The sequence below is a fragment of the Mustela nigripes genome, chromosome 5 (genome assembly GCF_022355385.1).
Source record: "Mustela nigripes isolate SB6536 chromosome 5, MUSNIG.SB6536, whole genome shotgun sequence".
Classification (NCBI taxonomy): Eukaryota; Metazoa; Chordata; class Mammalia; order Carnivora; family Mustelidae; genus Mustela; species Mustela nigripes.
In genome coordinates this window covers 71,013,061-71,023,576 of record NC_081561.1, presented here as the reverse complement: position 1 = coordinate 71,023,576, position 10,516 = coordinate 71,013,061, and the positions used below count along the sequence as shown (strand labels likewise).

At 35.6% G+C, this 10,516-nt stretch overlaps 1 pseudogene; it reads right to left on the bottom strand.

Moving 5' to 3' along the window:
* Positions 1–8,254: 8,254 nt before the first annotated feature.
* LOC132017339 (large ribosomal subunit protein eL39-like) lies at positions 8,255–8,538 on the bottom strand (annotated as a pseudogene).
* Between the last annotated feature and the right edge of the window lie 1,978 nt (positions 8,539–10,516).

Here is a 10,516-nt window from a genome sequence, read left to right as displayed (position 1 = left end):
AAGTGGTTGTTTTTCTGTTTCCAGAATTGCTGTTTTTCTTCTCTTCGATCTGCCGATGGATTTTCAGGTGTTTGCAATCTTTAGATAAGGTATCTAGCTGATCTCCGGCTAGCTGAAGCAGTCTCAGCTTGCTACTTCTCCGCCATCTTGACTCCTCTCCAATTCTATTCAATTTTAAGCTATAGATGTTCTCTGGTCACTTCAAGTACATTGTGGCAAGAAAAGAGCAAGCAAAGAAAGCAGTTACTGTGTTGGCAGTATGAACTGATATATTTTAAGTGAACTTATATAATGCTTAAAATATACTTTAAGAATGAAATAAGATTCACATAATATTGATAATTGTCAAAACTGGATAATGGGTATTATGCTGCTTTCTGTACTTTGGTATATGTACGAAATTCCCAGTTCTGAAGTTTTGACACATGTATATATTTATGTAACCACAACCATAATCAGCATACATAATACATCTATTATCTCAGAAAGTTCACTCATGCCCCTTTGCAGTCAATACCTCTCTCTTCCCCAGTCCCAGGGAAACATAATAAATTTTCCAAAATTTGGTTTTGCTTTTTCTTTTCTTTTCTTTTTGAGAATGTCATCTAGAGTGCCTGAGTGAGTCATCTGAGCCAACATCAAGCCAACTCTTGATTTTGGCTCAGGTCATGATCAGGAGCCTGGGATCCAGCCCTGCACTGGGCTCTGTTCTCAGTGGTGAGTCTCTCTGCTTGAGGATTCTCTCTCTCCCTCTCCCCTTCCTCTACTTATGTTCTCTTTCTCTCTAAAATAAATAAAATCTTTAAGGAAAAGAATATGTCATCTAAAAGGTATTGTACATCATGCAGTCTTTCAAGTCTGGCTTCTTTCACTTACCATAATGATTCTGATATTTATCCATGTTGTATGTATCTATTGTTTAGACTTTATGTTGATGATGAGTATTCTGCTGTATTTATGTAACACAGTTTAAGCTTTTAGATATTAATTAACATTTGATTATTTCCAGGATGGATATAATGAATAGATCTGTGAACAATTAGGCAGAGGTATTTGTGGATATATGTTTTATTTCTCTTAGGTAAGTAACAAGGAGGGGGATACTGGGTTAAGATAACTGTATATTTAAATTTTTATGAAAACATTAAACTGTTTTTCAAAGTGGCTGTACCATTTTGGTTTATTATCAGTGATACCTAAGTTCCAGTCATTCTTCATTAGTGCCAGTGTTTAATAATTTAGCTCTTTTCAATTTTAGCATTTGTTATAGATGTGCAGTGAAATATTGTGATTTTTTTAAAGGATTTATTTGAGGGAGAGAGAGAGGGGGTGAGAGAGAGAGCACACATGCATGAGTGGGAGGAGCAAATGGAGAGGGAGAGAGAGAATCTCAAGCAGGCTGCACATCCAATGTGGAGCCCAACACAGGCTCTATCTCATGACCCTGATATCATGTACTGAGCCAAAATCAAGAGTTGGACTCAACTGAATGAGCCACCCAGGTGCCCCCCTCACACACACACTTTTTTTCTTAAAGTAGGCTCCATGCCCAGATGGAGCCCAATACCTGGCTTGAACTCACATCCCTGAGATGACAACCTGAGCTGAAACCAGAAGTCAGACACTTAACTGACTGAGCCATCCCAGTGCTCCAAAATATTATGGTTTTTATTTTCATTTTCCCGATGACTAGTGATATTATGAATTTTTCCATATGCTTATTTTCTTTCCTCTCATATATATTCTTTAGTGAAGTGTCTGCACAGATATTTCACATATTTTGTGTTAGGTTATTTTATTATTAAGTTGTAAGAGTTTTTTTTTTTTTTAATTTTGGATACAAGTTCTTTATCACATGTGAGTTTTTTAAATACTTTCTCCATCTATGGCTTGTTTTTCCCTTTTTAATGAGCCTTCTGAAGAAGGAAAATTTGATGAAGTCAAGTTTCTCTTTTATGGTTTGTACTTTGGTGTCTTAAGAAATATTTAACTTTAAATCACAAAGGTTTTATATTATATTGTCTTCTAGAAGTTTTATAGTTAGAGCTATCACATTTAGATCTGGGATCCATTTAGGGTTAATTTTTATATTGTTAAAAAGTGTGATTGAAGTTTATATTTGCATATAGATGACCAGTTGTTCCAGGACCATTTATTGCATTTATTGAAAAGACTATCCTTTTCCATTGAATTATTTAGACAACTTTATTGGAAGTCAACTGATCATGTACACGGGTTTATGAACTCTATCCTCCTTCACTGGTCTCTGTTTGTCTATCCTTACACCAAAACAACAACCTTAGTTACTGTAACTTTTTATGAATCTTGAAACAGGTAGTTCTAGTCCTCCAGTTTTGTTATTCATTAAAATTGTTTTGGATATTTTACATAGATACTATGCATTTTGATAAAAGTTTTAGAATTAGTGGGTTAATTTATACAAAAGAGCTTCCTGGCATTTTGACTGGGATTATATTTAATTGATTGATTGATGTGTGGGGCGATGGGTACTTAACAAAGTGAATCTTCTAACGTGCAGGTGTATTTCTCCATTTATTCATGGATTTAAAGCCTCTCAGCAATGTTTTAGTTTCCAAAGTGTAGGCATTATACATATGAGATTTATCTCAATTTCTTGTTTTCTGATGCAAATGTAAATGATATTGTTCTTAAAATTACATTTTCCAATTGTTTGTTGTCAGTATATGAAAATGCAGTTTTTTTTCTTTATATTATTTACTTATTTGACAGACAAGAGATAACAAGTAGGCAGAGAGGCAGGCAGAGAGAGAGGAAGGGAAGCAGGCTCCCTGCTGAGCAGAGAGCCAGATGGGGGCTCCATCCCAGGACTCTGGAATCATGACCTGAGCCAAAGTCAGAGGTTTTAACCCACTGAACCACCCAGGCCCCCCAAACGCAATAGTTTTTAAAATGCTTAACTTGCCTCTTACAGCCTTGCTTAAATTTTGTTAGTTCTAGTAGTTTTGTTGTAGATTCCCTGGAATTTACTATGCAAATAATCATATTGTCTAGGAAGATAGTTTTATTTCTTCCTTTCTAATCTGTATGCTTTTTTTTTTTTTTTTTTTTTTTTTTAACAAACTGAGGATTTTGAAGAGGACAGGGGTTAGAGGATGGGTTAACCTGGTGGTGAGTATTAAGGAGGGCACGTATTGCATGGAGCACTGGGTGTGGTACATAAACAATCTTGGAACACTGAAAATAATAAAATAAAATTAAAAAAATTTCTTATTGCAATTCAGTTTTTACTAGAAGTGATAAAAACAGATAACATTGCCATGCTTCTCTCATCTTAGGGAAAAGAATTCTGTCTTTGACTATTGTACATATGTCTGTAGTTATTTTATAGATGCCATTTGTAAAGCTGAGGAAATTTGTTTCTGCTTCTATTTTGTTTAGGATTTAATTATGAATAGATGTTGGAGTTTGTTAAATATTTTTTCTGTATCTGTAGAGATGGTCATATATATTCTTAGTATGTTAATATGATAAATTATATTGATTGATTTTTTTCAATGTTAAATCAACTCTGCTTTCATAGGATAAACCTAAGTTCCTTGTGACCTATTACTCTTTTTATGTTGTTGGATTTGATTGCTAATACTTTTAAAAGGTATTTTTGCATTTGTATTCATGAAATAAATTTGCTTGTAGTTTTTTCTTTTCTTATAGTATCTTTTTCTGATTTTAGTAATAAGGTTACACTGACCTAATAAAATGAGTTGGCTGATATTCCACACTCACCTACTTTATGAAAGACTATTACTTTAAATTAGTATTAATTCTTTTATCCTATTGAGCTATTTCAGCCTGGAATTTTCTTTGGGAGAAGTTTCAGTTTCTTTAATGGATAGAGGGTTTTTGGAATTATCTATTCCTTCTAAGAGTTTGTTCATTTCATCTATCCTTTAACTATTAATCATATTCATTTTAAAATCTCTGATGGTGCCAACATCTGGAGCATCTCTGGGTCTGTTTATTTTTTTTGCTTGATTTCCTGACAATAGATCTATTATTTTTGCTGATATTTCTGTCTCATAATTTTTTTTATTGCTGATATTATGTGTGGAAAATCAGTAAGAATTAAGGTAAATAGTGTTTATGCCTTGAAATGGTGAGACCTCTTTTCCTACCAGGCCATTAGTAGTATGGGAAATTTGACTAATTTCAGCAGTTTCACTGATTTTTGTTATTCACCACAGTCTTAAAGGGGAAAACTGCTGCTATTTTTTTCCTTAGAGCTGGTCTGGATTTTACATGGTGAAGGTGGAAGTGTTGGTGGTTCTGAATGTTTCCCCTTTATTTCAGAACCATTTGTAGTTTTTTTAGGCCTTCCATGCCTGCATCAAAGATAGGCTTCTTTCAGCTCTTTTACTTTGTCCAGTAGTAGAGTGCTACTAGTAGTGGCAGGGAAGGAAACCTCTGTTTTTCTTCTCCACTCATAGCTTTAGTAAGGTTTTGAGTTCCTAGACTGAGGAGTGAGCTTTCTTAATATACCTCACCTTCCTCTCTATACCAGCATGATGTTTTTGAGGGGTCTTGGGCACAACAAATTATTTGCTTTTTCCCTTAGTACAATAGACCTCTGCTTTAGTTCTTGAGTATGAGTGCATTTTCTATCCTTACCCCAATGACTGATGGTTTTATTAAGGTTCAATGCAGGGTGGGGAGTGTGGGTTTTCTACCTGTCCTCTAGCAACTGAAATCATTTTCATGGGATTTGCAGGTAGGAGTGCTTTCTGACCTTTTCCTAATGCCACATAGGATTTATCTCTTACACTTTCCCAGGACCCACCAACATTTTTCTGGGGTGGGGAAGGAGAAGACAGGGTGGAGATTTTACTTTGTATGATGAGAAAAGTCTAGAACTCTCCTAGGTTTCTGCTAGTTACCCATGCTACAACAGATTGCATACCCCTGTGCCTATCCCCAAGAAAGCAGTTCTCCCAGTTCTCCTGTACTACCCCCAATCTTTCTTGTGAGTAACTGGCAGGGAGTCTTAAATTGCTAGTAAGTGTTTATAGCCTCTTTTTTATGTCTTTGGCTTCTAGGGATTTTAAATTTTGATGGCAACCTATAGTAAGCCTTTAAGATTTGTTAAAGTTTTATTTTCTTACTTTTGCAGTTGCCATTTCTTCCTCCCATGCTCTGCCAGGATCAAAATAGTTTGTGATTTTCAGTTTTCCTTCGACGAGCCTGTCACACTGGAATTCTGAATTCTTGTTTAAAAATCTTGGTGCTCTGATAGGCTCAAATAAAGATAATATTATATAAATTGCCCAGCTTTTCTTCATAGTTAGGTTGGGAGTAATCTATTTATTTATATCCCAAGTGGAAGAACTGCTTTTTCTCTTTTGTATTCTGATTTAGGACTCTCATTATAGGGACCATCTACAAATATCAAAGGATCTTTAAAAAAGGTACTTCATCCGCAAGTGTTTCTAGAAACACCATGTAATTTTGGTCTTGGTGAGAATTCCATTTTAGAAATATTCATTTGGTTGGCGTGCCTGGATGGCCCAGTTGGGTAAGTGACGGACTCTTGATTTTAGCTCAGATCACAACCTCAGGGTTTGAGATTGAGCATTGAGTTGGCCTGTGCACTGGGAATGGAGCCTACTATGAGTCTCTTTCCCTCTGTTCCTCCCCTCCCTGCCCCCACTTGGGCATGCTCTGTCTCTAAATGTATGTGTGTGTGTGTGTGTATTCATTCATTTGGTTCAAATTCCAGTTACCTCAATCAAGACCCCAGAACACAATATAAAATATTCCTGGTAGCCACCTGGAACTCTTGCAAGGCCTCAGGTTTGGATGCTATCAACTTCTTTTCCCTTTCAGCACTATCACATCCAGCTCCTCTGGCTTGATCTCTCCTTCCCACTTTTGCTTCTTGTTGTGCAAATTCTTATATCATCCTTAGCTCACAGTTTAAATTCCACTGTTTCAAAAATGCCTTCCCTAATTTCTAATCTAAGTGAGGCCCCCTCCTCTCCATTATAGTCTTACATAGTACCTTATAAATTTCCTTCTCAATATTTAACCACAGTTTTCAATTTATAGACACATTTAACTATTTACTTAATGAATTTATTCCTCAACATTAACTTCATTGGGTTAGAGACCCTGTCTGTATTTTTCACAGTTGTTCACTATGCTGTTGATACAGTTTAACTAGTACTTCACACTTTGCTGAATGTTAACAGCTGCTCAAAATTTGTTGAATGAATGAAATTCTTATGAGGTAGATAGTCAGAAGGGAGAGATGCAGTAACAGCTAGAGGGATAGAAATGCAGGACAGACTTCTAAGTAAATTTGGGCATAGAAAGCACTGAAGGCCACTGTTCAGAAATGGAATCAAAAGCCAAGGCCAAGTAGGTTCTATTTAAATCTGTCCTTTAAATAAACAGACCAATCTCTAGGGGTGAGAAGGATGGCGAGATGAATATTTGCTTTGAGTTTATTCTTCTATGTGAGCTTAATGAAATAAATGCCCATGTAAATTTCAGACGAGGTGATTAAACATGAAAGCTTTGGCTGCATACCTGACTCAAAGAGCTCTGTGATCTGCTTAGAGAGAAAATATACAGAATTGAACACTATAATAATCTTTATATAGCAGGCATTTAGGATTTGGCCATAGAAATTATCTCACCCCAGATTATTAAGAAAAGAACAGATTGCTTAGTAAATAATGTTTGAAGAATTTGTCTTGCTGTATGGAAAATTAAAATTTCTACTTAATACTACAAAGTTGAATTTCAGGCATATTAACCCTGCAAAATTGATAGATTCTAATATAGGAGACTATTTTTATCACATAAGTAGGGGAAAGACCTGAGGAAACCTTAGAAGCACAAATCATGAGGTTAACAAATGGATTAATTTGATGATTTTGAAGATTTCTTTTTAATTATGGACATTATGAAAAAATCTACAGAGAAAAGAACAGGAAAGTTATTTGCAATATCTAAAACTGACAAGACAAATATCTATAACACAAGGAACTTAACCATGATGAAATAGAGGCAAAGGTAAGGATAGAGTACTCACAAAAAAAGTACCACAAAAGTTATCAGGCATTTAAAGAGATGTTCAGTCTCATTGGTATTTGGAGAAATGCCTTGAAGCAGCAGTGAAGCATCACTTTATAAGCATCAGTTAGGTGGTGAATAATGCAAATTTAGGAAGGCAAGGGTGAATGAATCCTTCTGTATTACTAGTGGGACTGTAAAATCTGGGTCAGGCAGTATTCTGAGTCCCTCCTGAGAATATTTACTCAGACTAAATGCATATGTGACTATAATCTAGCTATCCTGATCCTAGGTGTATACCACAGAAATATTTATTTTAAAGATTTTATTTATTTATTTATTTATTTGAGATTGAGAGCAAGAGAGAGCACAAGCATGAGTGTGGAGGGGAGGAGGGGGAGGGAGATGCAGACTTTCCACTGGGGCAGGGAACCCATGTCAGAGCTTGATCTTAGGACTGTGGGATCACAAAGGCAGACTCTTAACCAACTCAACCACCCAGGCACCCCCATCAGAAATATTTCTACAAAGGCCCTTGGCGGGGGTATATGAGGGACATGGTTTATGATGGTGGGGAGTTGGAAGCAGTTTAGCTGGAAGAATGGAGAAATGAATATGGTGGACACAAAGTATGAGCTGGGATACAGTAGTTAGAAGTAATAGCTCAGTTGTACATAGCAACAGATTTTATGAAACTATCATATAAAATAGCAATCATCTTAATAATAATAGGTAACTTATGTAATATTTACAACCTGCCAATTATTATTCTGAGATCATAACAATCCTGTGATGTATCATTATCCACAATTTGAAGATGAAATTAAAATACATAATGTCACACAGTAACTGAATGTGCTGAGATTTGAACTTCAGCAATCTGGCTGCAGAATTCTTCCTTTCAAGCAGTCATTTTATGCCCAAGAATTACAATGAGAGCTATAGAACAATACTACTAATGGAGATAAAAAAAATTCATACACACCCAACTACAATAATATTTTTATAGACTATATTAATACTAAAGCATTTCAAATCACATGAGAATGGAAATAAAATGAAATAATTAAATAAGTACATCAAGAGAGGTTTGTTTTTTTTTTTTTTTTTTTTTTTACAGCTCAAAGGCCTCACGTTTATTACCAAACCAACCCACTGGTGCAGAGCTATAGTAACAGAAAAATCTTTCGCTGAAAAATGGTATCTATTGGCCAGGCAGAAAAGTGTTTACAGGGTGATGGAATAGAACACATGATCCTCAAGTAGCTTAATTAAATACGTGGTGCCAATTAGGTGTGTCATCGCGTGATGTGGAACGCCTTAGAGACCCAGCTTGGTTCTCCTCCAGTGCCTCCTCTTGGAGCTGTCTGATTTTATTACCAGTTTTCATTGGAATCCACTGGGGAATGGGACGATTCTGCTTTTGTTTCTTGGCCAGGAATGGCTTGATCCTGAAAGTCTTGTGAGAAGACATGGTCAATTAACACCGCGTGGGAACACAGCAGGATGGCGACGAAAAAGAGAAACCAAGAGAGGGTTCTTATCTTATACAATCTGGTTGTGAAACTGTCCTCTAGATGGAGGAGTAGGATTGTTTTAACCCTTTGGACATGTGAGAGTAACAAACTTAACTTGTAAAGATTTTTTAGATAAGCATGATTTTCCAAGCATTTATATAAAGAGAGACCAAGAAATAGCTGTAGCAAGAGCCCTGAAAAGCAGCTATGATGGACAGATGCTAGTGAATAAGGACAACACAAGACTCAAAGAGAAAATCAGAAAGTAGAAGCAGCAATAAGATATTAACAAAAAATGTTTTCTTAGCTCCTTTGGTGAGAAGGAATAGGACTATATATTGGTCTTGTCTTGTTTAATATACAATAACAAGAAACTCACAGTTGAGGATTTAAAAAATTTTATCTTAGTTAGAAGTCAGTCTTATAATTTGGTATTTAAGGAGCACCAAGAGAAAGATTTCTTATCTTTTCTGTACCTAATTTTAACCTTTTTACACAAGTCCTGTCCTCATTCAACAACCATAAATTTAATTCAAATAAAGAATTGTTCTGTGTCTAAATTCTTGTCATAAGTGCGATAAAAACATGGGTTTTGGTATGAACAACAACAAAAACAATGACAAAAAATCACAGTGACCAGATAACAAGAAACCTAAAACATGACTCACAGAAAAAACATGAAGTAAATTGTTAGGTAATTTCTCATTCCACATTTTTGTGTCACGAATGCACAGCTACTGGAGATTATGCAGTGGGAATGATCTGTGTCAGAATTGGAGCAGTAAAATGCAAAGGTGAATGGCAGTGCTGAAAAGAGATCTTGATCTGGTTCTTGCCTGAAGGCGCAAGTGGTTGTTGTGACTCTTAGAAGTAGAGGTAGGTTATTAGACTGTACTCACAGAGCATCAAGAAACCAACTTATAAGGAAGACAAATGTCTCCAACTTTTTTCTTATTAGTCACTTTAATCACTATTTGCTTTTTTCAAGAAGAACGAAGGATCTCCCTCTTGGAAACTGCTTTGTTCCATTTTAAAAATTTTGGTTTGGTAAAATTAAAAAATTAAAAAATTAAAAAAAAATCCTCACCCAACAGATAATATAAAAGAATAAAGGAACCCTAATTTCCCCCCTTTATAAAACTCTCTTCTTATTTCAGTCTGGGTGCGGCATGGTAGATGGCCTAAGGAGGGTATGTGATCTACAGTGGAATGAATAATGAGATATGTTGCCTCTCACACACTGTAGTTCTCAGTGTAATTGTTCAATTGTTGTTTGTAGTATACAATCTATACGCTTCTGCTCGAGAGCCTCTATCACAATTTCCTCCTCCTATTGCTCTTCCGATCTCTACCTTTCAACATTCATCCATTCCTTTGAAGCTGATTCCAGATCCCACCACCTCTATTAAACATTTCCAAATCACTCAGCCCAAATTAAGCCTTACTGTCTGTGTGAGTTTCCATAGTACTGTGTTTTAATTCTGCTCTGTCACCTATCTGTTCTACCTAGGACTCTACTGATTTGTGTGTATGTTTTTGCTTTCCTGTCTTGTTCACCTTTGCTTTTCTCATAGTGTATGTTTACATATTATATATTTTCAAGTAAATATTGAATTGAATTAGAGGTTTTGAAACTCAGTGAATACATTTTTTTAGCAAGATAAATCTGGTAGTCCTACATAGGATGGATTGGGGACTAGGATATTAAATAGTTAGGAAAAAATGTTCATAGCGAATTGTGATATTCAGTCATGGGACAATGACAGTCTAGAAATGCAGTAGCTGTGTATAGATCAGAAAGTAGTGATTTACATACAGATTCTGGAAAGAAAATAATAGATTGTTATGAATAATGATGATGATGATGATGATGATGATGATATTACCAATGGGGATGATAGTTTATATTTGTATAGCAGTTACAGTTTATGTAGATTATTCCAGAG